This window comes from Hemitrygon akajei, chromosome 6 (genome assembly GCF_048418815.1).
Source record: "Hemitrygon akajei chromosome 6, sHemAka1.3, whole genome shotgun sequence".
In the NCBI taxonomy this organism is placed as follows: domain Eukaryota; kingdom Metazoa; phylum Chordata; class Chondrichthyes; order Myliobatiformes; family Dasyatidae; genus Hemitrygon; species Hemitrygon akajei.
This window is the reverse complement of record NC_133129.1, coordinates 86,133,009-86,139,008: the sequence shown is the minus strand read 5'-3', so window position 1 is coordinate 86,139,008 and position 6,000 is coordinate 86,133,009. Positions and strand designations below refer to the sequence as shown.

General features: G+C 47.7%; 1 protein-coding gene across 1 annotated transcript in view; it reads left to right on the top strand.

The window, feature by feature from the left end:
* The window catches only part of slc25a35 (solute carrier family 25 member 35), a 31,816-nt gene that overhangs the window by 751 nt on the left and 25,065 nt on the right, over positions 1–6,000 (top strand). The gene's annotated exons all lie outside the window — the stretch shown is intronic.

The following is a 6,000-nucleotide window of genomic DNA, read 5'->3' as shown; positions in this document are numbered from 1 at the left end:
GAGGCCGGGTCAGCGCGGTCAAGAGCACGGTGGCCGGAGCGCTGGCCGGAGTACTGGGGCCGCTTATGGCCAGTCCCGTCTACATGGTGAGTGCCCTTGTCATAAAGGACTATGAGCTCTGAAACTGGATCTGATTTTTCTTTAGATAGGAGGGACAAACAGGGATAGACAAACGTGAGCAGATGGAACCAGCTCAGGTTACTTAGTAGGCATGGATGAGGGGCCCTGGCTCCATAATTATGCCGTTAACAGCGGTGTTAACCACTGCCCATTGAGTCTTGCAGCGAGGGCAACCGGTCCATACCGACCCGACGATGGTCCCATACCGGCGCTTTGTTCTATGCTCCCATTTGGTCAGCCCGTGGGAGCTTGTGGCCAGTAATCCTCCGGAGGAAAACTTCGCCGTGTGCCTGGAGGGAGAGCGCTCTCTGATCCCTTTCTTAGCGCTGACCGAACGAGGTAGCATCCTCCCAGTAGCCGCTCCAGACAGGGGCAGGCACACCAGTACCCCATGGTAGCCGGGTCCCTGATATTTAGGGTGCCCCCTGAATCGTCACTTGCTGGAAAACTCGCTCGACTGCGGGAGGAGGCCTGTATGGGGCCAATTCTGCATTCAGTCCCACTCCACAGGGGTGCGTGTGTCCCGAGTTCAAAGGTAAATTTATTATCAAGGTACATACTGTTTCAGGTGAAGGAGGAAAGCTTAAAGATGTGTCAAGCAACACACACAATATGCTGGTGGAACACAGCAGGCCAACACACACAATATGCTGGTGGAACACAGCAGGCCAGGCAGCATCTATAGGGAGAAGCACTCTCGACGTTTCGGGCCGAGACCCTTCGTCAGGACTAAACTGAAATAAAAGATACTAAGAGATTTGAAAGCGGGAGAGGGAGGTGGAAATCCGAAATGAATAGGAGAAGACAGGAGGGGGAGAAGTGGAAGCTAAGAGCTGGAAAGGTGATTGGCAAAAGGGATACTGAGCTGGAGAAGGGAAAGGATCATGGGATGGGAGGCCTAGGGAGAAAGAAAGGGGGAGGGGAGTTATTGTAAGAGGGAAAGAGAAAAAAAATTAAAAATTAGGGATGGGGTAAGAAGGGGAGGAGGGGCATTAATGGAAGTTAGAGAATCAATGTTCATGCCATCAGGCACATGGATGAAAGAAAAATAGAGGGTTACGGGGTAGTGTGGGTTTAGTACTTTTTAAAGGAATATATGGGTCGGCTGAAGGGCCTGTACTGTGCTGTAGTATTCTAGTGTCTAGGTTGGAGGCTACCCAGCCGGTATATAAGGTGTTGTTCCTCCAACCTGAGTGTGGCTTCATCTCGACAGTAGAGGGACCATGGATTGACATATCTGAATGAGAATGGGTCATGGAATTAAAATGTGTGGCCACTGGGAGATCCCTGCTTTCTCTGGCAGACAGAGCGTAGGTGTTCAGCGGAACGGTCTCCCAGTCTGCGTCGGGTCTCACCAATCTATAGAAGGCCACTCAGATGTGTTGGGCAAGTGGTGACAGATACCACAGGGGTACTTAAGAGGCTGTTGGGACACGTGGATATGCAAGGAAGGGGGGGGATTATGGATTATGTGCAGGCGTTGTGTTTGGCACAGGTTTCATGGACAAGAGGGCCTGTTCCTGCACTATATAGCTGAGAGTTACAGAGCGGTCATATGCAGGAATATCTGCTCTTAGAGCACGGGTTCCCAATCTGGGGTTCCTGGACCCCTTGGTTAAAGGTAGGGGTCCATGGTATAAAAGGTTCGGGAACCCCTGACTTAGGGGGCAGTGAATCTGAGATTCTGTGCCTCTGAGAGCGGTGGGAGTCAGATCATCAGATGTAGTTCAGGTGGAATGGAAAAATAGTTGAAAGATTGGAGAAATGAGTTCAAAGTTCAAAAAAATTATTATCTAAGTACATATATGCATATAAACTGCATATAAAAAAGGAAAAATAAGAAATAATAATAAGTAAATATTAAGTATCAGAACATGTGATGAAGAGTCCTTGAAAGTGAGTCCATAGGTTGTGGGAACAGTTCAGTGGTGTTGGCCAGTATGTGAGGGTGTGTGTGTGTATCTCTGGAGAGAGAAGTCTGGCTGACGCTTCTGACTGTGTGGCTAAACACAAACTCAATGCAATGTTTAAGTTTGCTGACGACACCACTGTGGTAGGCCAAGTCAGGGGTGGTGATGAATCAGCATACAGGAGGGAGATTGAAAATCTGCGGCAGAATGGTGTCACAACAACCTCTTACTCAATGTCAGCAAGACCAAGGAGCTGATTATAGACTTCAGGGAGAAGGAAACCAGAGGTCCACGAGCCAGTCCTCATTGGAGGATCAGAGGTGGGGAGGGTCAGCAACTTTAAATTCCTTGGTATTATTTTGGAGGACCTGTCCTGGGCCCAGCACACAAGTGCAATTACAAAGAAAGCACAACAGCGCCTCTACATCCTTGGGAGATTGAGAAGATGCGGGATGACATTTAAAACTTTGACAAACTTTGAATGCATTGACTGGCTGAATTACAGTCTGGTATGGAAACACCAATGCCTGTGACTGGAAATCCTACAAAAAGTAATGGATACGGCCCAGTCCATCATGGGTATAACCCTCCCCACCACTGAGCACAGCTACATGGAGTGTTGTTGCAGGAAAGCAGCATCCATCATCAGGACCCCCACCACCGGGTCACGCTCTCCTCTCACTGATGCCATCCGGAAGTTGGTACAGGAGCCTCAGGACTCACACCACCAGGTTTCAGGAACAGTTATCACCCCTCAACCATCAGACTCTTGAACCAGAGGGGATAACTTCACTTGCCCCATCATTGGTACAACCTAAAGCTCACTTTCAAGGACTCACTGTCTCATGTTCTTGATATTTATTGCTTATTATTAATTATTATTTCTTTATTTTGGTATTTGCACAGTTTGCTGCTTTCTGTACTCTGGTAGAGTGGACCTTCATTCGATTCTGTTACAGTTATTATTCTGTAGATTATTGAGTATGCCCCCAAGGAAATAAATCTCAGCATTGAATATAGTGAGATGTATGTACTTTGATAATAAATTTACTTTGAACATGGTCACACTGGGTTCCAGCTTCCTCGTTTGAGAGTGTCCATCTGGTTGGACAGAAGGCAGGTGAGGGTTGGCTGTGATGCAGCTCATGGTTGAATAGCCTTCCTCTGATGGGCCTCTGTGCCCATCCTCCAGACTCCTGAGCAGGAAGGCATTATCCTCACGAGAATGATTCCAGGAACGAAGGGGCTGACGTATGAGGAGTGTTTGATGGTTCTGGCTATTCAGAAGAATGGGGAGGGGGGAAATCTCATTGAAACCTGTTAAATGGCCTCTATAGAGTGGATGTGGGACAGGATGTTTCCTGTGGTGGGGGAGTCTAGGATCAGAGAGCCCAGAATTGATGGATGTCCCTTAGAACAGAGATGAGGAGGATTTCTTCAGCAAGAGGATGGTGAACCCGTGGAATTCTGTGGAGGTTGTCTTTATGTATATTTAAGGCTGAGGTTGATAGATTCTTGATGGTCAGGGTAAGAAGGGATATGGGGGGAAGGCAGGAGATTGGGTCTGAGGGGGAAATGGATCAGCGAGGATGAATTGGCGGAGCAGATGAGGGGCCAAATGGCCTAATTCTGCTTCTTTTGGCCTTGTAATTCCTCTTGACTTAGGAGTCCATCAGACTTCCAGACCAATCTCATTCAATTAGTTCTGCCCCCTGTAGCCCTTTCCACTCCTCCACCGCTCTCTGCAGATTCTACCCCTCACCCACATGCCAGGCGGGCAATTTAAAGTGGCCAATTAACCCATCGTTGGGATGTGGGAGGAAACCGGAACACACCCGGGTGGAAACCCCATGGTCTTGGGTTAAATGTACAAACTCCACATAGACACACAGCGGCACAGGTCTGGATCACACCTGGGGCTCTGGAGTCGTGAGGCAGGCACTGGGACACCCTCTCCTCACCCCCACCCCCACCCCAGTAGGATTGGATACAAGGCAATCTACAAGAGTTCACAGTCTCTGAATATGCAGAGGGCCATATTGAGATGAGGGGGAGCTTTTTCAGTCAAAAGTGATAAATTGAGAAATGCAGGGCTCGATCCAACACATTGACGCTGACCACCAAGCATCTGCCGTCACTACTGCCATTTCCGAGCACTAGGTCTTGTGCCCTACACTCCTGGTGATTCAAGTGCTCGTTTCAGATACTTATTAAGATGTTGTGATAGTCTCTGTCTCCACCACCCCCTCAGGTAGATGTTTGCATCTGGAGAGCAGGGGGTCACTGTGCACATCTGGGCCATGACGCAAAAATGTGCTGTCGGAGGAAGCTGATCTGTTGATGGAGCTTAAAAGTCTATTAGACACTTGGACATGATTGGATTTTATGGTGTGGGGGCCGTGGATCGAGTCACAGGCACTTCCAGGGAGAGGGAACTGAGAACTAGACAGCATTGAGAGGTGAAAGATTTACAGAAACATGAGGGGCAATGTTTTCATGCAGAAGTTGTTGGGTGTATGGAGCATGCTGCCAGATGAACTGGTACAACAATACAGAGGGAGCAGAGTGGAGAGAGTGAACAATTTCACGTTCCTTGGTGTTAATATCTCTGAGGACCTCACCTGGCCCTGACATATTGATGCAGCTATAATGAAGGCAAGGCATGGCTGTATATCATTAGAAGTTTGAGGAGATTGGAACGTCACCTAAAACACTCAAAAATTTCTATAGAGGTACTATGGAGAGCATCCTGAGTAGCAACATCACTGTCTGATATGGGGACGGGCAGCCACTGCACAGGATCGAAGTAAGCTGCAGAGAGATGTAAACTCAGTCAGCTCCATCATGGGCACTGGCCTCTGTAGTATCCAAGACATCTTCGAGGACCGGTGCCTCAAAAAGGTGGCATCCATCATTACAGACCCCCACCAGCCAGGACATGCCCTCTTCTCATTGCTACCATCAGGGAGGAGGTACAGAAGCCTGAAGGCACACAATGATTCAGGAAAGCTGCCACTCCAATTTCTAAATGGACATTGAAACCATGAACACCACCTCACTATTTTCATTTCTGCTTTTGCACTACTTATTTAACTATTTAGTATGCATACAGTATATACAAACTGTAATTCAATTTATTTGCTATATTTGCACTGTACTGCTTCCACAAAGTTACAAATTTCATTACATATGCCAGTGTTATTAAATCTGATTCTGATATTTGGATAGGGGTCCAGTTTAACTTCGCATCACGAACATCATGGGATAAAGATCCTGTACGATATTCCTAAGTCAATAGACAATAGGTGAAGTAGACCATTCGGCCCTTCAAGCCTGCACCACCATTCTGAGATCATGGCTGATCATCTACTATCAATACCCGGTTCCTGCCTTGTCCCCATATCCCCTTGATTCCCCTATCCATAAGATACCTATCTAGCTCCTTCTTGAAAGCATCCAGAGAATTGGCCTCCACTGCCTTCCAAGGCAGTGCATTCCAGACCCCCACAACTCTCTGGGAGAAGAAGTTTTTCCTTAACTCTGTCCTAAATGACCTACCCCTTATTCTCAACCATGCCCCCTGGTACTGGACTCTCCAGCATCTGGAACATATTTCCTGCCTCTATCTTGTCCAATCCCTTAATAATCTTATATGTTGCAATCAGATCCCCTCTCAATCTCCTTAATTCCAGCGTGTACAAGCCCAGTCTCTCTAACCTCTCTGCGTAAGACAGTCCGCACATCCCAGGAATTAACCTCGTGAATCTACGCTGCACTTCCTCTATAGCCAGGATGTCCTTCCTTAACCCTGGAGACCAAAACTGTACACAGTACTCCAGGTGTGGTCTCACCAGGGCCCTGTACAAATGCAAAAGGATTTCCTTGCTCTTGTACTCAATTCCCTTAGTAATAAAGGCCAACATTTCATTAGCCTTCTTCACTGCCTGCTGCACTTGCTCTTACACCTTCA